Source organism: Mobula hypostoma, chromosome 5 (assembly GCF_963921235.1).
Source record: "Mobula hypostoma chromosome 5, sMobHyp1.1, whole genome shotgun sequence".
In the NCBI taxonomy this organism is placed as follows: Eukaryota; Metazoa; Chordata; class Chondrichthyes; order Myliobatiformes; family Myliobatidae; genus Mobula; species Mobula hypostoma.
In genome coordinates, this window is record NC_086101.1 from 119452429 (window position 1) to 119475948 (window position 23520).

Sequence of the window (23520 nt, forward strand, 5' to 3'; positions counted from 1 at the left end):
AGACCCTGGTAAACCTGAGGTTTGTTGACCACAGAGTGATTTAACAGACTCACTGCTACCAACACCAGCTAAAAACCAGAATCCAAGTCATTAACCATTTCACGTTCCTCAGCCGCCCAGACAGAATTTGAACCCAGATCGCCGGGTTGTTAGCCCAGCGACTTACCCATCACACCATCACCAGACCCTCAAGAGACACAGTCACCTACCTCATGGATCAGGGGCCGGCAGTATCCAGTTCCTGCTGCTTCGGAGAGACCAGGAGAACCGAGCAGAGCAGGCGGACTCTGCCGAACACATCGGTTGATATCCGAGAGTGGACCTGCGGAATTAACACAGGGACTATTAACCCCAGCACGGAAACCAAAACGAGGCTTGCATTGTTGTACAACACCGGTCTCCTAGACAACCCTGGGCTTAGAGACAGACACAGGGGCCGACAGAGACAGACATAGGGGCCGACAGAGACGGACACAGGAGGGGACAGAGATGAACCTTTAACTGAAGAGGTTCTACAGAGGCTGGAAATCCAGAGCAACACATACAAAATGCTGAAGGAACTCAGCAGGCCAGACAGCATCCATGGAGAGAAACAATAGTTGATGTGATCCTACGTAGGAGAGGTGGTTCCCATTTACAACTGGGAAAATCCCACAGAGGTGTTGGAAACGTTGACCCTCCATACTGGGAGATGAGCGAGCCCCCCCTCTCTGGTTTCAGTAAGCAGATCCAACACCCCATCTGCAAGGGAGCCCAACCAATCTTACAGCTCTGTCTGTGCTCTGGCAGGGCAGCCAGCCTCTCGTGCTCAAGCCCCAGGCGTTGGACTTCAATCCACGACCTCTGACTCAGACCCCGACACTGTCCCATTTGTGTATAAACTCTCTGGGGGGAGGGGGCCTTCTGCTGAACTGGGGGACAAATCTCCATCAGAATCTGACAGCACGAACTGGGCCAGAATGCATCATGTTAGCGCTGATGAGTTAAGAGTTTAAGATTGGCTCTGTTTGTTCCACGTACACCAAAACACACAGTGAAATGCACTGCTTGGGGGCAACCTGTAACTGTCGCCATGCTTCCAGTGTCAACATACTAGCCCTCAACTTACTCACCCTCACCGTATGTCTTTGGGATGTGGAGGAAACCGGAGAATCCGGTGGAAAAACATACAGTCACGGAGAAAACGTACAGATGCCTTACAGAGAGCGGCTAGAATTGAACCCCGATTTTACAGCCGGCACCGTGAGGCGCCTCGCGAACCGCTATGGAACTGTGCCACCCAGCACGGAAGTGATGGGCTGAATGGCCTGTTTCTGCAACGTTTAACTTCACGATGAGATCAAAACAATCAGGAAACCAAAAGGCCTCAATGCCTCAAAAAGGCGGCATCCATCAGGGAGGAGGGACAGGAGCCTGAAACCATACACTCAGTGATTCAGGAACAGCTTCTTCCCCTCTGCCATCTGATTCCTGGATGGACATTGAAACCATGCACACTACCTCATTACTTTTATTATTTCTATTTTTGTACTGTCTATTTGATTTAATAAGAATTAAATTATATGTGGATGTGTGTCCGGGCAGGTGGGGCTCGTCAGCCTTGGATGGCAGCCTGCCTGGGAGAAGGGAAACTCTGATTTGAAACCTCTGCTGCCTTGCGGCCGTATCCACCCATGGCAGAGGCTTCGGCAGTAAACGCCGAAGAAGAAATCCGGAGCCGGGGTTTCTAAGGCAGTTTGATGTTGTTTACAACTTCACTCTGGCAACCTCTGTGAAGACACTGCTGCCAAGCTGTATTGGTGCTTGCCCTTCCCTTCCACTACAGCAATGACGTGGAGAGGGGCATCCCACTGCGTGGGCAACATCCGGTTCTTCAAATCTTCCCGCTCAGGCTCGGGCCCTGGAGAGGACAGAGTCCACCAGAGGCGCAAACCCATGATCCCCTGAGATCGATGGCTGCCTACGGACATGTGTCTATATATTATATATGTATATCTATATTTTTATCTAGTAAAAACTGTAATTTACAGTTTTAATTTTGTACTGCTGCCACATAACAAGAAGTTTCATGCCAAATGCCAGTGATACTAAATCTGATTCTGAACCCAGCAGTACCTGTGCAGAGTTTAAGAAAAGTGCTTATGTTACAAACTGACAAACTTTTATCTGAACTGGTGCACACAAACAGGAAAGGCAGGTTAGCAGAAATTGCTGTGTTCGGTTGTGAATGCCATGGTATGTAATGGGGGCTTTTCCTCAAGTCTCGGAGGCTACAGATGGAGAGGGGAGCTGCACTCTGGGTTTTTTTTGTCTGGCACGTGGTGCCAGGATTAGCCGGGTCACGTTATGAACGTTCCTGACTCGACCCTTATATTTTTTACGAGGCCGAGTGGCTAGCTTGACACTCAACCCAGCACGGATGGAAAGCGTGCTCGGGGGTGGCCCGACCTGGATTCGAGCTCGGGAACCTTCGCTCCGGAGTCCGGCGCTGATCTCACTGCGCCACTGGCTGGCCTGCACTCTGGGTGAGCTTCCATGAAGTAGCCCTTCTCTGCAGCGTGGAGGGACAGGAGCATCTTAGAGTCCGAGTCCAGAGATGCCTCGAAGTTGCAGTGCACGTTGACAGGCTGGTTAAGAAAAAGGTGAATGGTGTATTTGCCTTCATTAGTCAGAGGACTGAGCTCAAGAACAGCGAGTAATGTTGCAGCTCTATAAAACTCCGGTCAGACCACATTTGGAGTAGTTCTGCTCACCTCTTTACAGGAAGGATGAGGAAGTTTTAGAGAGGGTCCAGAGGAGATTTACCAGGATGCTGACTGGATTGGAGAAGATGTCTTATGAGGAAAGGTTGAGTGAGCTAGAGCCTTTCTCTTTGGAGCAAAGGGGGATGAGAGGAGACTTTATAGAGGTACATGCTGCAGATTATGAGACACAGAGTGGACAGCCAGCAGCATTTTCCCAGGGCCACAGTGGCCAAGATCAGAGGAAACCCTTTCAGGAGAGTGGAAGAAAGTTTAGGGGAGATGACAGTGGTGGTTTTACTTCACACTGTGTATCCTCCACAGAGGAGTGGCTGATATCCGGAACAAGTCACCAGATCCAATGGGGAAAATCAGATACACACACTATGTTTAGGGTCATAGTCATAGAACAGTACAGCACAGAAACAGTCCATCTAAAGCCAAACCATTTAAGCTGCCCACTCCCCCCAAAAAAGCACGTCACTAATGAGATGACAAGGCATTTGGCTATAACATTCTGTCCTAGAGCGTCCTGTGACCTCATTCCATAGCTAATCAGTCTGCTGTTGATTTAAAGGGTGTTCTACCGAAACGCACCAAAGTGCTGGTGTCATATTGAGGGTACCGTCACCAGGCAAACCAGCTCGTCATACTGCCTCGGTGTGAGTTAAATGAGGATCAAGGGTGGGAAGTACATTGTGCCGGGCTGCATCTCTCACACAGACGGTGTACCACGTGGCTAAAAAGAGTCATAGTTACTCCCCCTCCCACCCGTTTCATTGGATTTCTTCACTCTGACATTCAGAGCACTGGGCAGAAATCATAAGGGGCGTTTGAATAGACTCTTCAATAGGGAAGCATGGGTAAGGTCCTAATGCAGGCGAACAGAATTAGCACCGATGGGCAAAAACACCAGCAGGCAAGTGATGGGCTGAAGGGCCGGTTTCTGTGGTGTTCCCCTCTACAGTGGCAAAGCCTGTGGTGTTCATGTCGAAAAGATCAGAAAATACTGGAAATACCCAGCTGTATCTGTGCAGAGATTTGGTGTTAATGTGACGTGCTGACATCCATTCCTCTGAGCGGCCCACACACAAACAGGAACGGCAGGTTATCTGTGCTGCATTGTGAGTCATAAAGTTTGTTAACAAAAGCTATTTAGTTAAACACACAATGCTAGAGGCTAAAAATGGAGATTCAGCTGGGGAGTGTCATGTTTCATATTGTGGCAAGGCAAGCCTTTTGGCCCATCGAATGTATACTGGCCCTCCAAGACATCCTATTCCTGCAGTGAGTTCCCATAACCTAGCAGCCAAACATACCTCCCCCCACCCCAACTCCCCAAATTCTACTCCTCACCCGCACACTAGAGGGACAGTTTAACGCAGATCCCTCGTCAATTCAAAGATCAAGGGACACTCAGAGATACAGTGGCTGTGAAGGAAACTACGTTTCATGTACTCTGGTTAGCAAGGCATTGACTGCAGCAACAAGGTTTCTAAAAGGGGGATCATGAGAGAGTAATCAGCCCAGCTGACTTGCTCACCAATAGCTCAGCAGGGGTGGGGACATGTGCCCTTATTTGGCAGGAACAAGGGATTCAGTGTTCAGTCACCGGCTGCAATGAAATAGCTCGCAAGGTGCACCGCCACTGCCCCCCTGTGGGCAGGGCCGGTACAGCACAGCAGTGGCAGGGGAGCAGCCTGGCTGAGACACGGACTAATTTGACGTCTGCCCTACTGGCCGCCATGAAGAGTTATAAATTCACAGAGCAGAGAAACAGGCCCTTTGCCCCATCCTGTAGATGCTAACCATCAGGTAACCAACACCCCAATAAGCATATTGAACAGTTCCCTACAATACAAAAGGCAGTGACTACAGCACAGTCCACCACGATAAAGCCCCCCCCACCCCCCCACCACTGAGCACATCTACACAGAGTGCTGAATCAGGAAAGCTGCATCCATCATCAGGGACCTCCACCACCCAGGACATGCTCTCTTCCCACTGCTGCCATCAGGAAAAAAGGTACAGGAGCCTCAGGCCTCACACCACCAGGTTCAGGAACAGTTATTACCCTTCAACCATCAGGCTCTTGAACCAAAGGGGGATAACTTCACGTAACTAACTTCACTTGCCCATCTCTGAAATAAATGTTCCTATGGGCCCACTTTCAAAGACTCTTCATCTCATGTTCTTGATATTTATTGTTTGCTTGATTGTTTGTTTATTGTTATTTCTGCTTTTTGTAGTTGCAGAGTTTGTTATCTTCTGCACATTGGTTGAACAGCCAGTTGAGCGGTCCTCATTCATTGTTACAGTCATTATTCCATAAATTTATTGAGTATGCCCAAAAGATTTCCAGGGTTGTACATGGTGACATATTTGTACTTTGATAACAAAATTTACTTTGAACTTTAATACAACAGAATTGATTCTTGACCTTGTAATCTATTTCACCATGTTGCTGCACCTGACTTTACCTGCGCTGTTACCCTTTATTCTGCATTGTGATTGTTCTACCTCACTGATCTGTGTGCAAGACAAGCTTTTCACTGTATCTCAGTACCTGCGACAGTAATAAACCAATTCCAGTTCCATTTACCTACACCTCCTGCTCAAAGTGAACTTTGCATTTCCTGTGAAATGCACAAAACCATGTAGAAAAACCTGGCTATTAAACTGAAAGACGGTGAAAACTTTCTTTCAGCAGCCACACAGACAAGCTAAGTAAAGACCATTTTTTTTTACCGGAAACAACAGAATTAGACCAAGAACAAAGTCCATCTCAGTTCAAAGTTGCCATAGTCTTGCTATCCTGAGGGTTGAGAAGGTTGGTTCAAAAACTGAGCAGATGAATTTAGTTTGCCTTCTATAACTTGGAGATTGGAGTCCTACTGCAGATATTTTCTAACGCTGTGAGGCTCTGTGCTGTCACCATCCCCTTGGGCAGTGTGCTTCACTTTCCTAACCAGCCTCTGGGCACCCCTCTAAACCTCGTATTCCCCCCTCCCCAAACCATCATCCACTGACACCCGCCTCTGAACCGACCCGACAAGCTTTAATAGAACACGGACCGTTACAGCACAGTACAGGCCCTTCAGCCCATCACATTGAGCTGACCTTCTAACCTACTCCAAGATCAATCTAACCCTTGCCTCCCACACAGCCCTCCATTTTTTGATTATCCCTGTGCCTATCAAAGAGCTTCTTGAACATCCCTATGAATCTGCCTCTACCTCCACACACTCACCACTCTGTGTAAAAAAAAAATACACCTTTGGTCCCCCCCATACCTTCCTCCAATCACCCCAGATTATTTTATTTAGTGATGCAGTGCAGAGTGGGCCCTGCAGGGCCTTCGAGCTGAGGCCCCCAGTAACCCCACAAGCCCGATTAACCCTAGCCTAATCACGGGAGAATTTACAAAGACCAATTAGCCTACCCAGGAGGTCTTTGGGAGGAAGCCGGTGTACCATGCATTCCATGGGGAGGACATACAAACTCTTTACAACCACATTTCCATCGTAGGAGAAAGTCTCTGTCCATCTACCCTGTCTACCCTATTATTATTTTGCACACCTCTCGTCCATCTTTGGTCCAGAGAGAAGAGCCCACGACCCCAGCCGAAGGCTCCAGGCTCAGTGCTGGCCTGACCTACAGCTGTCCGTCTGCCGTCAGCCGGGGGAGCTGAGTGAAACCCACTACCCGCTCTACCCGCTGGTGCCCAACGCACGGATAGAGTGGCGGGTCGGGGGAAAACCCATGGGGTCACCTGACGGAATAGGGGTGAATCCCAGTCTTCCAAGTCACACAGCACAGAAAAGGCCATTCGGCCCATTGAGTCCAGGCTAGCCACCCATCGGCACCGATTCCACTTCATTCTCCCACATTTCCATGAAACCGCCCCCCCCCCCAAGATTCTACCCCTCACACAAGTTAGGGGGGTGAGGTGTAATTCACAGTGGCTGATTAGGGCGACAGTAACTCAGATAACCACGCCTTACAACAGTGCTGTGCAAAAGAGCACCTCTGAATGTACATGTTCAACCTTGAAGTGGGTGCAGCAGGAGACCAGGAGCTGGAGGCACCTGGTGAAGCAGCCACTGAGTATTCTCTGCATCCCGACTTCATCTTCCTGTCTCGATGTGCTGACGGGCGGAATGGTCTGAGGATGGCACGGAAACAGAAGCTGTTCTCTGCTCTGTACCCGCGACGTGAGTCTGCAGAGAGTAGTGGGCACAGCCTGGTCCATCATGGGCACAGCCCTCACTGCCACTGATACCTACAGAAGGTGCTGCCACAACAAGGTAGTGGCATGGATCAGGGACCCAGCCCCGTCCAGGCAAAGCCACCTTCTTACTGCTGGTGTCGGGCAGGAGCTTCTGAAGCCCAGAGGTCCCACACCACCAGGTTCAGGAAGAGCTACTTCAGGTCCTTGAACAGATCTGCCGAACCCTAATCACTACCTCAGAAACAGAACTGTACTGACCAGCTCCTGCACGGTGATGAACGTCTCTGATTGTGTCTTGTGCTTCATGCCCTGCACACTGTCCACGCGTGATGCTGCTGGAAGTTTCCAGTCTACCTGTACGTAGGAGTCACCCCCAGGTGCAAACATCACCAGTAACCAAGCACATGGATGTTACGGCCAGATAGCTGACACTGCCTCTGCTTCCTCAGCAGGGTAAAGGAATTCAGCCGGTCCCCGTGACCCCGCATCAGTTCGTAATCGATGCGCTGTACAACACATCCTATCCGGATGCATCGCAGCTCAGCCTGACAACTGCTTTGCTCGTGACGGCAAGAAACTGCGGAGAGTTGTGGACACAGCTCAGCCCATCACTTCAACCCAGCACGGACTCTGACGACACTTCTCCCGAGCTCAGTAAGAGCAGCCAACACGAACAACCGCTGGACAATCTCCCATCGGGCAGAGGATACGAAAGCCTGAAAGCACGTACCACCAGGCTCACGGACAGCTCCTATTGCAGTGTGAGCAGACTCTTTACGGGACCTCCTGTATGACAAGGTGCAGTCTTGATCTCACAATACAGCTGGTTATGATCTTGCACCTTATTGTTTTCCTGCACCAGACTGTCTCTGTAACCGTTCAACTGGACCTTGATTCTCCCTCAGTGCACTGTGTAATGAGCTGACCTGTGTCAACAGTACGCAAGACAAGTTTTCCACTGTATCTCGGTACGTGTGACGTTAATAAATCACCAGGCACGTGCAGGTGATGTTAAACCTGTGAGAGTAATACACCCAGACACTGACATTGCCCGATCTAACGAAGACCAGACACACACACGCACACACACACAAACGTCCCAGGACACAGCCCAGGGTCCAAACCCCACGAGCCAAGTTGGGGGAGATGGGTCAGTATGGACAGATGGGCTGAAGGGCCTGTTTCCATTCTCTACAATTCTACAACTAATCCTGCATCCTGACTTCAGACACGGCCAAGGACAGTGCTCATTTCCCCACTGCCGGTGCTGAGGCAGGGCTACAGTGCAGGTGGACAAGCTGCTTAACCTCACATCACCACCGGATAATGTGAGGAGCGAGGTAACGTACACCCTGCCCGCACCAAACCAACGTACTGGAGTAGCTGATAAACCCACTGTCCCACACCAAGGACCCAAATCAATCCGCTGTCCCACACCGACGGGGGCGGAGATCAATCCGCCGTCCCACACCGACGGGGACGGAGATCAATCCGCCGTCCCACACCAACAGGGACGGAGATCAATCCGCCGTCCCACACCGACGGGGACGGAGATCAATCCGCCGTCCCACACCGACGGGGACGGAGATCAATCCGCCGTCCCACACCGACAGGGAGGGAGATCAATCCGCCGTCCCACACCGACAGGGACGGAGATCAATCCGCCGTCCCACACCGACGGGGGCGGAGATCAATCCGCCGTCCCACACCGACAGGGAGGGAGATCAATCCGCCGTCCCACACCGACGGGGACGGAGATCAATCCGCCGTCCCACACCGACAGGGAGGGAGATCAATCCGCCGTCCCACACCGACAGGGAGGGAGATCAATCCGCCGTCCCACACCGACGGGGGCGGAGATCAATCCGCCGTCCCACACCGACGGGGAGGGAGATCAATCCGCCGTCCCACACCGACGGGGGCGGAGATCAATCCGCCGTCCCACACCGACGGGGAGGGAGATCAATCCGCCGTCCCACACCGACGGGGGCGGAGATCAATCCGCCGTCCCACACCGACGGGGAGGGAGATCAATCCGCCGTCCCACACCGACGGGGGCGGAGATCAATCCGCCGTCCCACACCGACGGGGAGGGAGATCAATCCGCCGTCCCACACCGACGGGGGCGGAGATCAATCCGCCGTCCCACACCGACGGGGAGGGAGATCAATCCGCCGTCCCACACCGACGGGGACGGAGATCAATCCGCCGTCCCACACCGACGGGGAGGGAGATCAATCCGCCGTCCCACACCGACGGGGACGGAGATCAATCCGCCGTCCCACACCGACGGGGAGGGAGATCAATCCGCCGTCCCACACCGACGGGGAAAGAGATCAATCCGCCGTCCCACACCGACGGGGAGGGAGATCAATCCGCCGTCCCACACCGACGGGGAAGGAGATCAATCCGCCGTCCCACACCGACGGGGAGGGAGATCAATCCGCCGTCCCACACCGACGGGGAAGGAGATCAATCCGCCGTCCCACACCGACGGGGAGGGAGATCAATCCGCCGTCCCACACCGACAGGGAGGGAGATCAATCCGCCGTCCCACACCGACAGGGAGGGAGATCAATCCGCCGTCCCACACCGACAGGGAGGGAGATCAATCCGCCGTCCCACACCGACGGGGAGGGAGATCAATCCGCCGTCCCACACCGACGGGGAGGGAGATCAATCCGCCGTCCCACACCGACGGGGAGGGAGATCAATCCGCCGTCCCACACCGACGGGGAGGGAGATCAATCCGCCGTCCCACACCGACAGGGAGGGAGATCAATCCGCCGTCCCACACCGACGGGGAGGGAGATCAATCCGCCGTCCCACACCGACGGGGAGGGAGATCAATCCGCCGTCCCACACCGACGGGGAGGGAGATCAATCCGCCGTCCCACACCGACGGGGAGGGAGATCAATCCGCCGTCCCACACCGACGGGGAGGGAGATCAATCCGCCGTCCCACACCGACGGGGAGGGAGATCAATCCGCCGTCCCACACCGACGGGGAGGGAGATCAATCCGCCGTCCCACACCGACGGGGAGGGAGATCAATCCGCCGTCCCACACCGACGGGGAGGGAGATCAATCCGCCGTCCCACACCGACGGGGAGGGAGATCAATCCGCCGTCCCACACCGACGGGGAGGGAGATCAATCCGCCGTCCCACACCGACGGGGAAAGAGATCAATCCGCCGTCCCACACCGACGGGGAGGGAGATCAATCCGCCGTCCCACACCGACGGGGAAAGAGATCAATCCGCCGTCCCACACCGACGGGGAGGGAGATCAATCCGCCGTCCCACACCGACGGGGAAAGAGATCAATCCGCCGTCCCACACCGACGGGGAGGGAGATCAATCCGCCGTCCCACACCGACGGGGAAAGAGATCAATCCGCCGTCCCACACCGACGGGGAGGGAGATCAATCCGCCGTCCCACACCGACGGGGAAAGAGATCAATCCGCCGTCCCACACCGACGGGGAGGGAGATCAATCCGCCGTCCCACACCGACGGGGAAAGAGATCAATCCGCCGTCCCACACCGACGGGGAGGGAGATCAATCCGCCGTCCCACACCGACGGGGAAAGAGATCAATCCGCCGTCCCACACCGACGGGGAGGGAGATCAATCCGCCGTCCCACACCGACGGGGAAAGAGATCAATCCGCCGTCCCACACCGACGGGGAGGGAGATCAATCCGCCGTCCCACACCGACGGGGAAAGAGATCAATCCGCCGTCCCACACCGACGGGGAGGGAGATCAATCCGCCGTCCCACACCGACGGGGAAAGAGATCAATCCGCCGTCCCACACCGACGGGGAGGGAGATCAATCCGCCGTCCCACACCGACGGGGAAAGAGATCAATCCGCCGTCCCACACCGACGGGGAGGGAGATCAATCCGCCGTCCCACACCGACGGGGAAAGAGATCAATCCGCCGTCCCACACCGACGGGGAGGGAGATCAATCCGCCGTCCCACACCGACGGGGAAAGAGATCAATCCGCCGTCCCACACCGACGGGGAGGGAGATCAATCCGCCGTCCCACACCGACGGGGAAAGAGATCAATCCGCCGTCCCACACCGACGGGGAGGGAGATCAATCCGCCGTCCCACACCGACGGGGAAAGAGATCAATCCGCCGTCCCACACCGACGGGGAGGGAGATCAATCCGCCGTCCCACACCGACGGGGAAAGAGATCAATCCGCCGTCCCACACCGACGGGGAGGGAGATCAATCCGCCGTCCCACACCGACGGGGAAAGAGATCAATCCGCCGTCCCACACCGACGGGGAAAGAGATCAATCCGCCGTCCCACACCGACAGGGAAAGAGATCAATCCGCCGTCCCACACCGACGGGGAAGGAGATCAATTCTTGTCCCACACCGACAGGGAAAGAGATCAATCCGCCGTCCCACACCGACAGGGAAAGAGATCAATCCGTCGTCCCACACCGACAGGGAAAGAGATCAATCCGCCGTCCCACACCGACAGGGAAAGAGATCAATCCGTCGTCCCACACCGACAGGGAAAGAGATCAATCCGCCGTCCCACACCGACAGGGAAAGAGATCAATCCGTCGTCCCACACCGACAGGGAAAGAGATCAATCCGTCGTCCCACATCGATAGGGAAAGAGATCAATCCGCCGTCCCACATCGACAGGGAAAGAGATCAATCCGCCGTCCCACATCGACAGGGAAAGAGATCAATCCGCCGTCCCACATCGACAGGGAGGGAGATCAATCCGCCGTCCCACATCGACAGGGAAAGAGATCAATCCGCCGTCCCACATCGACAGGGAAAGAGATCAATCCGCTGTCCCACACCGACAGGGAAAGAGATCAATCCGCTGTCCCACACCGACAGGGAAGAGATCAATCCGCTGTCACCACACCGACAGGGACGGAGATCAATCCGCTGTCCCACACCGACAGGGACGGAGATCAATTCTTGTCCCACATCGACAGGGAAAGAGATCAATCCGCTGCCACACACCGACAGGGACGGAGATCAATCCGCCGTCCCACACCGACAGGGAAGAGATCAATCCGCTGTCCCACACCGACAGGGAAGAGATCAATCCGCTGTCCCACACCGACAGGGACGGAGATCAATCCGCCGTCCCACATCGACAGGGAAAGAGATCAATCCGCTGCCACACACCGACAGGGACGGAGATCAATCCGCCGTCCCACACCGACAGGGACGGAGATCAATCCGCCGTCCCACACCGACAGGGAAAGAGATCAATCCGCTGTCCCACACCGACAGGGACGGAGATCAATTCGCTGTCCCACACCGACAGGGACGGAGATCAATCCGCCGTCCCACACCGACAGGGACGGAGATCAATTCGCTGTCCCACACCGACAGGGACGGAGATCAATCCGCTGTCCCACACCGACAGGGACGGAGATCAATCCGCTGTCCCACACCGACAGGGACGGAGATCAATTCGCTGTCCCACACCGACAGGGACGGAGATCAATCCGCCGTCCCACACCGACAGGGACGGAGATCAATCCGCCGTCCCACACCGACAGGGAAAGAGATCAATCTGCTGTCCCACACCGACAGGGACGGAGATCAATTCTTGTCCCACATCGACAGGGAAAGAGATCAATCCGTTGCCACACACCGACAGGGACGGAGATCAATCCGCCGTCCCACACCGACAGGGACGGAGATCAATCCGCCGTCCCACACCGACAGGGAAAGAGATCAATCTGCTGTCCCCGCCGTCCCACACCGACGGGGAGGGTGAAGGTTTAGGCAGTCTGGGGGTGTATCACAGATTGGGAGTAATTTAAGTTTAGTTACAGAGAACAGAAAAGGCCATTCGCCAAACTGCCCATGCTGACTGAGATGCCCAGATGCCCTTCCAAGTTATTCCCACTTGTCCATGTCCCTCTAAACCTTTCTTAGCAAATCTGTCCTTTAAACTTTATTACCGTAGCTACCCCACCCAGTTCTTCTGACAGCTTGTTCCACCCTCACTGATAAAAACCGTTGCTCCTGAAGCTGGTCAAGGATGCCCTTGGCCTGGTTTGCAGGCGATACACAGAAGGTGCAGGGGTATTGAGGAAGCAGGGATTCTGCAGAAGGACTTGGACAAATTAGGAAAATGGGCAAAGAAGTGTCCGAATGGGTTGAGAGGGATATTAAATCAGACATGATGGAATGGCGGAGCAGACTTTTTTTTAAAGTTTAGGAGCAGAAGAGCCCAATTCCATTTGTAAAATTAGAAAAAAAGCCTCTTAATTGGGATGGAGATGCATCTCCACCAGAGGAGGTGTAAGGCATTTCTTCCCTCCACTAGCCTGCAGGTCACCCTTGGGCAAGGTGTATCACCCACTTAGCCCCTCAATCAGGGTCCTGCGAAACCATGGGAGCAGGTGGTGGATGATCATACAAGCAGCTGGGGAATATCACAAGTCCTGGTGATGTGACCACTGACGCCAGGCAGACAATCTCTGAAGAGTATTGATAATGGCTGGGGTCACCCGTCTTGTACAGACACTGCCCAGGAGAAGGCAATGGCAAACCACTTCTGTAGAAACATTTGCCAAAGAGAAACACGGTCATGAGACCATGATCACCCACGTCATACAATGATGTCATACCACATGGCACACTATGATGATGTTATACGACACGGCACATAATGATGATGTCATATGACACGGCACACAATGATGTTATACAACACGGCACATGATGATGATGTTGATGCCTGTAAAATCTTTCTCCCCTCTCATTTTCTGCTTTCTAGTTTTTGATTCCCCAATCCTGGGAAAAAGACTGTGTGTTCACCCTTTCGAAACTCCTCCTGCTTTCATTCACTTCGAAGATCACCTCTCAGTCTCTAAGTTCCAAAGATCAAAGCCCCAGCCTGTCCCTATAACTCGTCTCATCAGTTTATTATTGTTTAGTGTCATTTCCTGGTCACAAGCAGAAAGATAAAGAATGCAATAGCAAAAATAATAAACAATAAATATAAAAACAGAAGATAGCTTACATACAGTACATGGATGAATCCTGGCATCATCCAGCTTACTGACATCCTTCCTATGACAGCATGTCCAAACCTGAACACAATACTCCGAGAGAGGTCTCACCACCGTCCTGTACAACGGTACTCAGTGCCCCGACTGATGAAGGCCAGCATGCAACTAAAGGCCTTCCTCATTGCCCCTACCTGCGACTCCACTTTCGGGGAACCATGTACCTGGGTCTCCCCAGTTACTCTGATCTTCAACACCGCCCTGGACCTGTGGGGCAAGATCCAGGCAAGTCTGGTTGTCTGACAGCTGGGAGGAACCGCCCCGGCCCGGGCAAGTAGAAGCAACTGCGAGGAGACGCATCAGTGCCTCTGCTTTCTGACGAGTTCCAGGAGAAGCCTCAAGTCAGCAAAGTTCCTGACAAACTTCTAAACAAGTGCGGTGGAGAGCATTTGGACCAGTTGCATGGGAGCTGCAACACAGCCGAATGTGAGAGGCTACAGGGGCTGGTGGGCTCCACGGCTGTATTCCGTCCAGCTCTCCTCTCTGCTGACGGCACCTACAAGAGGCAATGTTCACCATCAAGGACCCCCACCATCTGGGCCCTGCCCTCTTGACCAGGTGACAGAATGGACTTGAGAGGGATAACAAATCAGCCATGATGGAATGGTGGAGCACTGGTTGGGCTGAATGGCTCCTATGTCTTAAGGTCTACGGCATTCTAGATGCTACCTACCGGCAGGAGGTACAGAAGCCAGAAGACTCACACCTCAAGGTTCAACAATAGCTTCTTGGTCAGACCCCACTTGGAGTACTGTGCTCAGTTCTGGTTGCCTCACTACAGGAAGGATGTGGAAACCATAGGAAGGGTGCAGAGGAGATTTACAAGGATGTTGCCTGGATTGGGGAGCACGCCTTTGAGAATAGGTTGAGTGAACTCGGCCTTTTTTTCTTGGAGTGACGGAGGATAAGAGGTGACCTGATAGAGGTGTACAAGATAATGAGAGGCATTGATCATGTGGATAGTCAGAGGGTTTTTCCCCAGGGTTGAAATGGCTAGCATGAGAGGGCACAGTTTTAAAGTGCTTGGAAGTTGGTACAGAGGAGGTGTTGGGTAAGTTTTTTACGCAGAGAGTGGTGAGTGCGTGGAATGGGCTGCCGGCAACGGTGGAGGTAGATACGACAGGGTCTTTTAAGAGACTCCTGGATAGGTACATGGAGCTTAGAAAAACTGAGGGCAATGGGTAACCCTAGGTAATTTCCAAGGTAAGGCCATGTTCAGCACAACACTGTGGGCCAAAGGGCCTGTATTGTGCTGTAGATTTTCTGTGTTTCTTCCCCTCTGCTCAGGTTCCTGAACTCACCCAAAAAAAAACATTAAACTACCGTGGGTAAAACACACAAAATGCTGGTGGTGCTTAGCAGGTCAGGCAGCATCTATGGAGGGGAATAGACAGACGGAGACCCTTTGTCTTGATGCCTCTGTCCATTTCCCTCTACAGATTCTGCCTGACTTGCTGAGTTCCTCCAGTATTGTCTGTGTGTTTGCTCAGGATTACCAGCATCTGCAGAATCTCTTGTGCTTGTATCACCACTTTGGATTATATTTCACTCAGCTCGCATTACTGCTGTTAAATTTAATTTATTTTCTTGTCCAAGTTATGTATAATGTACATTTATGTAATTTACGTCTACAGTAACAGCACCGCACATTACAGAAAGCTGATTTACCCCGGGTCTGTGTGCCTCTGACAACGAACCCGAACACAATACAACAGGGCAGTCGTGGGGACACGACAGCCACTGAAATCTAAGCAATGTGCTAGAGGAACTCAGCAGGTCAGGCAGCATCTATGGAGGGAAATGGACAGTCAATGTTTCAGGTTGAGACGTCTAGACGAAGGGTCTTAACTGGAAATGTTCACTGGGTCAGCAGGTCAGATGAAGCCTGTGTGTAATGCAGTCAAACCCCACTAGGTGGCACCTCTGCTCCCTTCCACTCTCTGGATACAGCACTCCCTCCCAAAACACACATAACTAACAGTAATATATAAATACTTTAACACGGGCTCCAAAACTCCGGCTCCAAAATTTGGTGATGGGTGTCTAAGGAATGTGTTTAAGAGAGAAGTGATAATCAGTTTCACCTTCTCACCTCCCAACTTCTGACACTATTCCTACTCACCCCTCTTCACCTGGATCCACCCATCACCTCCCAGCCTCGGTCGCTGTTCCCACTCTGCCCTCTCCATCGCTATTCCCACATCAGCTCAAACACCAGTTATGCCTGTTCACTATCCTCTCCCCCCCATTCCTGGACAGGTACAAGGACTGTGGAGATCCCTCACTCAGCTTGGGCTTGTGGGGTTGGGAATCTCTTTGGAATGTCTAACAAGAGCCGGAACAGAACTGAAGGAAGCGCCTGGGTGGGAGGTGGTCTCAGAGGCAAGACCACTGAGGTGGCCATTCAGCCCTTCATTACAGTAGTAGCTCCCTGTGAAAAGTTGCCCAACTTCTCCCTGTTCTCTCCCTTCCCAGTGGGATGACCCAGGCAGTTCCATCTCTATCCCTCCCACAGTGAGGACGTTTCCAAAGACAGTTTTGACAGAAAAGGGTGGCAGGAGCCTGGCACGGGTGCCAAGCTGTTTAAGAGGCTTCGACATATGACATATGAAAGGAAGGGAGATGGAGGAATATGGACCACGTACAAGCCAGTCTAATTCTGCCACGGACGGTCCCAAGTCTGGCTGCGAAAGGAGGGCTGGGCACAGAGGCTGGTAACCTCATCCTGTAAAAAAACCCAAAGATATAGATACACCAACCAAAGCTCCAAAGACCTCGTCTCTGGGAGAGGAAGGATAAACCGAGAAGATGGACTACACCTGGGGGCAACCTGAAAGTCAGGCCCAGGACAGAGGACTCTAGTGAACTGCTGTCAGCCAGCAGGGGCGATGGGGCTTGAGAAGACAAAAGACAGACGGGTTTAGTTTGGATTGGCATCATAGTTGGCATAGAGTCAATGAGCTGAATAGCCTGTTCTCTGTCACCTCTGGCCTCAGTCAGGGGCGATCTCATTGTGAAATAAAAGGGTGCTGGAGGACTGACTCCATTCAGAGGTTAACAGTAAACACCAGCCAGAGAAGGCCAAGAGCAGCAAGGGATAACCTGAACTTGAAGGGTTTGTTGGCAAAGTCTCCAGCTTGAGACAATTAATTCCCTTTACCTCTGGGGATCATTCTCCCTGACAATGGCTCCTTCACTGTTAGTGTGATGCTATCTGCTAGAGGCATACAAGAGTACAGCACAGAAACAGGCCCTTCGGTCCATCTAGTCCATACTGAACCATTTAAACTGCCTACTCCCATCAACCTGCACCGGGTCCATATCCCTCCATCCATGTACCTATCCAAACTTCTCTTAAACATTGAAATTGAACTCACATGCACCATTTGTGCTGGCAGCTCGTTCCACACTCTCACCACCCTCTGAGTGAAGAAGTTTCCCCTCATGTTCCCCTTGAACTTTTCACCTTTCACCTATAACAGATGACCTCCAGTTGTAGTCCCACCTAACCTCAAAGCCTGCTTGCATTTACCCTATCTATACTCCTCAAAATTTTTCATACCTCTATCAAATCTCCTCTCAATCTTCTACATTCCAAGGAATAAAGTCCTAACCTATTCAGTCTTGCCTTATTACTGGGTTACTCCAGACCTGGTAACATCCTTGTAAATTTTCTCTTTCAACCTTATTCGCATCCTTCCCGTAGGTAGGTGTTGCAGGAAAGCAGCATCCATTATCAGAGATCCCCACCACCCAGGCCATGCTCTCTTCTCGCTGCTGCCATCAGGTAGAAGGTGGAGGAGCCTCAGGACTCACACCACCAGGTTCAGGAACAGTTACTACCCCTCAACTATCCGGCTCTTCAATGAAAGAGGATAACTACTCTCACTTACTCCGTCATTGAGGTGTTCCCACAACCAAAGATCTCACTTCAAGGAGTCGTTATCTCATGTTCTTGTTATTTATTGCTATTTATTCATATTTGCATTTACACAGTTTGTTGTCTTCTACACTCCTGTTGATTTTTCATTGATCCTGTTACAGTTACTATTCCATAGATTTGCTGAGTGTGCCCATAGGAAAATGAATCTCCGGGTTGTATATGGTGACATATGTACTTTGACAGTAATATTTCCTTTGATCAAAGCTGCAAACATCACACACTCCAAATTAGGCCTCCTTATTTGCAACATTCCTAACAGAACCTGCTGGAGGAACTCGGCAGGTCAGGCGTAGGGGGTTGAGGCAGTCACAATCACTGCCCGAGCCCACGGGGTCCTCCAGCAAGCTGCCTATCGCTCCAGGCTCTCTTGTACCAACACTGTCTCTCTCTTCAACTACCCCCTTTCACAACTCATTCCCGCTGCAAACCTGGCCTCGCCCAGTCAAACATTCCCCCCGCAACTCAACGTTCACTTTCCTACCCCGCTCTCTGACCATGTCTCATCGACACAGATTCCCTTCCTACAGGAGCTGCCCGATCCAGTCAGTGTGTCTGCACCACTTTCTTCCTGCGATCAAAACCCCCCGCTTCTGAAAGACGGCAGCCCCCCGCCATTCACTTCCTAACAGTCAGGGTCCACAGGGCAGAGCAGTGACCTGTACCCTCTCCCCGCTCAACCCCTGACCGCGGGATCTTGCTGCCTCCCCCCGCCCCGGGTTAGTCCACTGACGGGGAGATGGTCTCCCACCCGGCCTGTGAGGGAGGGAACACCACCCCGACCGCCACGTGGAGTTCGGACGCCCTCTGCTGTCATCGCTCCTCTCTCGGGGACCGATTCCCTCCACCCGCTGCAAAAAGAAATCTGTAAAATAAACCGCGCCACTCTCAAACCACATGACAGCAGGGGGAAAAAGAATTACAACTGCGACACTCCTAGGCCGTGAATTTTTTTTATTGTGGGGGGGTCCCCCTGTCTGAATCCATCTCACTCTCCACCTTTCCACCCCGAATTTCAAAAAAATAAATCAAGATTTGTAGTTTCAAATATAATCCCGGAGACAAAAAATAATGCAGCAGTCACAATCAGACGCGCAGGATACATAGGACAGATACAGTAGCGAGATTCAACAGATACATTCCCGAATTTGTATCAACGTTCTCCCGAATAGAATGTCTACGTCTTTGAAAGTTACATTGCGTTCCATTTTTTTTGTCAATTTCATTACCTGCTTTGTAACATCTCTCCCGTTGATTGGCAGCGCTGCAGCCACGCAATCTTAAAAACTGTTACAGTTTCAAAAAAATGATACACCGATTGCATCCCAGAAGATGATCCACCACGGGCAGATCCTTCCCCGGAACAGCCCACTCCCTTTTCGGGCAAGATAGCAACTTGCAGAGAGCAGGTTAACTAAAGGCTCTCTGGGGTAACGGAGGGTGTGCAGAATACCCCTGGAAAGTTTAGCAAGCTCCAATTGCGCAGTTTCACACACACACTCCTCTCTCTAATAAACAGCCCCTCCTCCCTCCAGCTTCCTAGCGCTGCAGTCGATACACGTCTAAGCAACAAGCTCCTGTCATACATTTTAAAGCGACACTGCCCCCAGCAACCGCGAGTCGAAGTCGCCCTCGGCGCGGCAATACGGGATTGAAACATTGGCCCCTTCTCCGCCCAGCCCTCTCCAAAGATTCCTGCCCGCCACGTTCTCGTTTTGCATGGCATATTTTTTAAAAAAACGTCACTTTTCCGGAATTTTGCAACAGTTAGAAACAGGGAGTTGGAAAGGGGGAGAGGGCGGTTGAATCGTATGAGGTTCTGAGAGGATGTTCCTCATTCTGCACCCATTTCACCAGCGCCCGGAGAGGCATTATCTCGTCCAGGAAGCCGGGCAGGCCGGATTATTGCGGGCGGGGTGAGGGACAGAGAGTTTACTCCACGCAGGGAGTTGGGGGAACCAGCTTCTATCAGTTATGGTTCTGCAAATCTAGACGGACTGAATGGCCTGCCCGTTCTCTTTTTTTTGTTGTGTTCGGGCATCTAATAAATCTGAAGCTTCAATAAACAGAAAACACTGGAAAACTCTGCAGTCCCCATGGGAAGAGAAGTGAAGGTAATGTTTTAGGATCAAAGTTCAAAATAAATGATCAAAGTACGTATAAGTCACCATATACGACCCCGAGATTCATTTTCTTGTGGGCATTTACAGAGAACAAAGAAATACGACACAATCAATGAAAAATTACACACAAAGACTGACAAACAAACAATGTGCAAAAGAGGACAAACTGTGTAGAAATGCAAAAAATGAATGTATAGATAATAAATAAATAAAATGTAAATACACAGTGAGAACACAAAGTCTGTAGGTTGTGGACTCAGTTCAGAGTTGAGCTGAGCAGAGGCAGAGGTCTCCATGTTGGCCATCTACACCCATCAGCCCTACAGCTGTACCTGCTCATCCCGTGGCAATGCAAGTGCCCATCCAGATGCTTCTACAACGTCTGAGAGTCTCTGCATCCAACACTCCTTCAGGGTGTGCGTCCCAGATCCCAACAGCCTCTCTAGGGGTAAAGAATCCTTCTCAGGTCCCCTCTAAATCTCTCACCCCTCACCTTAAACCTCTGCCCTCTGGATTTAGATAGCCCTCCCATGGGGGAAATGTTTCTTAAATTCAAGAGTGACTGTGCCTCTCATAACCTTCAGGGGCTTGGTTTAAATCACCAGCTGATGAGCTTTGCTGGAGGCTGTTCCGACTGGTTGAATCACAGCCTGGTGTGGAGGCTCCAATACACACTGCCTCATCATTGCTCTATTCATTAAAACCGTAATTTATGGTAATGTTTTGTATTGCACTGTACTGCTGTCACAAAACAACATTTCACAATATACAATATGTCAGCGATAATGGACACTATTTTGATTCTGACTCTGAATCTGATTCTGATTCTGATTCTAATTCTAATTCTAATTCTAATTCTGTTTCTACTTCTGATTCTGAATCTGATCCTGACTATGACTCTGGCTCTGATTCTGATTTTGATTCTGATGAGTAAAAAGGAAAGTGCTGGGATTATTCCCAAGGACAATCAGTGTCTAGTGGAGAGAAAAGCTACCAGCGTTTCTGTTAACAGCACAGTACCAGCAGCAGGGCAGCTGCACCTGCCTTTTTTGACCTTGTAGATTATTCCTGGTAAAAGGTTGAAAGAATGCAGAGAAAATTTACAAGGTTGTTGCCAGGACTTGACCTGGGTTGTAGAGAAAGACTGAACAGGTTAGGACCTTATTTCCCAGAGTGCAAGAGACTAAGCGGAGATTTGACAGAAGTGTAAAACATTATGAGGGTTATAGGTAGGGTGAATGCTTGCAGGCTCTTCCCACTGGGGTCGGGTGAGACAACAACTAAAGGTCATAGGTTAAGGGTGAGAGTTGAAATATTTTAGGGGAAACTGAGGGAGAATAGGTTCATGGATGACAGAGGATATGGATAGGTACACGGATGAGACGGTTGGATAGGTATATGGATGAGAAGTTTGGATATGTACATGGATGAGAAGTTTGGATAGGTACGTGGATGAGAAGTTGGGATAGGTACATGGCTGAGAAGTTGGGATAGGTACATGGATGAGAAGTTGGGATAGGTACATGGCTGAGAAGTTGGGATAGGTACACGGATGAGAAGTTGGGATAGGTACATGGATGAGAAGTTGGGATAGGTACACGGATGAGAAGTTGGGATAGGTACGTGGATGAGAAGTCTGGATAGGTACATGGATGAGAAGTTGGGATAGGTACATGGATGAGAAGTTGGGATAGGTATGTGGATGAGAATTTTGGATAGGTACATGGATGAGAAGTTGGGATAGGTACGTGGATGAGAAGTTGGGATAAGTACGTGGATGAGAAGTTGGGATAGGTACATGGATGAGAAGTTTGGATAGGTACATGAATGGGAGAAGTTTGGAGGGCTTTAGTCTGGGTTACCTCATTATGATTTTGCTCTTTATCATTAGCCTGCACTGCATATTTTTCAGTAGCTTTTTACACTTTATTCTGCATTTTGTTATTGTTTCAGCTCAGTGCACTGAGTAATGATTTGATCTGCATAAACAGTCAGCAAACTTTCACTGTATCTTGCTACATGTAACAATAATAAACCAATATCAACACCAATAGATTGGACCAGACCGGCACGGACTAGATGAGCCAAAGGGCCTCTTTGTGTGCTGTGAGTCTCTGTCGTGCCTTTACCAGGTGCAGGACTCCCCACCCACCTCCCCACCCCTCCCCGCCCACTTGTCGAGGGTGAGAGAAGCCGTGTGGGCGAGAGGTGATCCAGTTGACGAGCAAGCAGCCTGAAGGGACGGGAAGGTTCTCTCCACATTGCTGAATTCCTTCAGCTATTCCTGTTCCTTCTCCCGCTGCTTGGATGCCGTCCCATTGTTGCTCAACTCCCTCTGTGAGTTATGATTGCCTGGAAATCAGTCATAAATGGAACTAGTGTGACCCTGTGCCTGTGTGAGACATGCTTTCACTATTTAAAGAAACATTCACCGTTGCCCTGTTTCACTGATATGAGTTGTCTCCCAAATGTCGAGGCACCAATCTTGTCTGTCCTCCGCTGCATTCAGACCCCCTGTGGCTATGTCCCAGGAGGAGGGTCACACTTCCTTATTGGAGGGCCATTTGGCCCATCCTTTCTGTACTGGCTTACAGAGCAATCCCATTCCTGCACAAACTTTCCTCTAACCGCTTTTGATTTTTTTCTTGAAACTCCTTTGCACTGATGAAGTCACTGGGTACATTCTAGAGCTGTCAGGAGACTGAGAAAAGTAATTATAGATAATTTGAAGAAAGTTTAGGAGAGGAGTCCGAGTCAGAAATTAGTAACATGCCTGGAACAGACTGCCGGGGTGGTGGTAGAGATGCACGCATGCACACACACACACACACACATACACACACACACACACACACACACACACACACTTGCATGCACACATACGCACACACATACACATACACACACATACATACAGGCACACACACACATTCACACATACACACACACAGGCACACACATACACATACACACACACACACACACACCAATATGCATGCACACACACACATATGTGCACACTCACACACTCACAGACACACACACACACACACACACACACCAATATGCATGCACACACACACATATGTGCACACTCACACACTCACAGACACACACACACACACACACACTTGGCAATGCACACACACATGCGCACACTCACATATTTACAGACACACATGCACACAAACAAATGCACAGAGACACATACTCACACAGACATACACACATAAAACACACACACATACACACACACACTCATATAGACATACATGCACACACAGACACAGAGCCACACACGAATACACACACACACACACACACACACACACACACACACACATTTACACACACACGCACTGTCAGAGGGTCGGGGATTGAACCCAGGTTTCTGACCTGGGAGGCAGAGGC

General features: G+C 51.3%; 1 protein-coding gene across 1 annotated transcript in view; it reads right to left on the reverse strand.

Moving 5' to 3' along the window:
• Window positions 1-19486, reverse strand: part of LOC134346970 (lysine-specific demethylase 6B-like) — a 235795-nt gene extending 216309 nt beyond the window's left edge. Inside the window, exons 1-2 of the mRNA XM_063048889.1 lie at window positions 19216-19486; window positions 210-322 (exon numbers count right to left, since the gene is read on the reverse strand). The gene's annotated coding sequence lies outside the window, so the exon portion shown is untranslated. The remainder of the gene's footprint in view (window positions 1-209; window positions 323-19215) is intronic.
• Between the last annotated feature and the right edge of the window lie 4034 nt (window positions 19487-23520).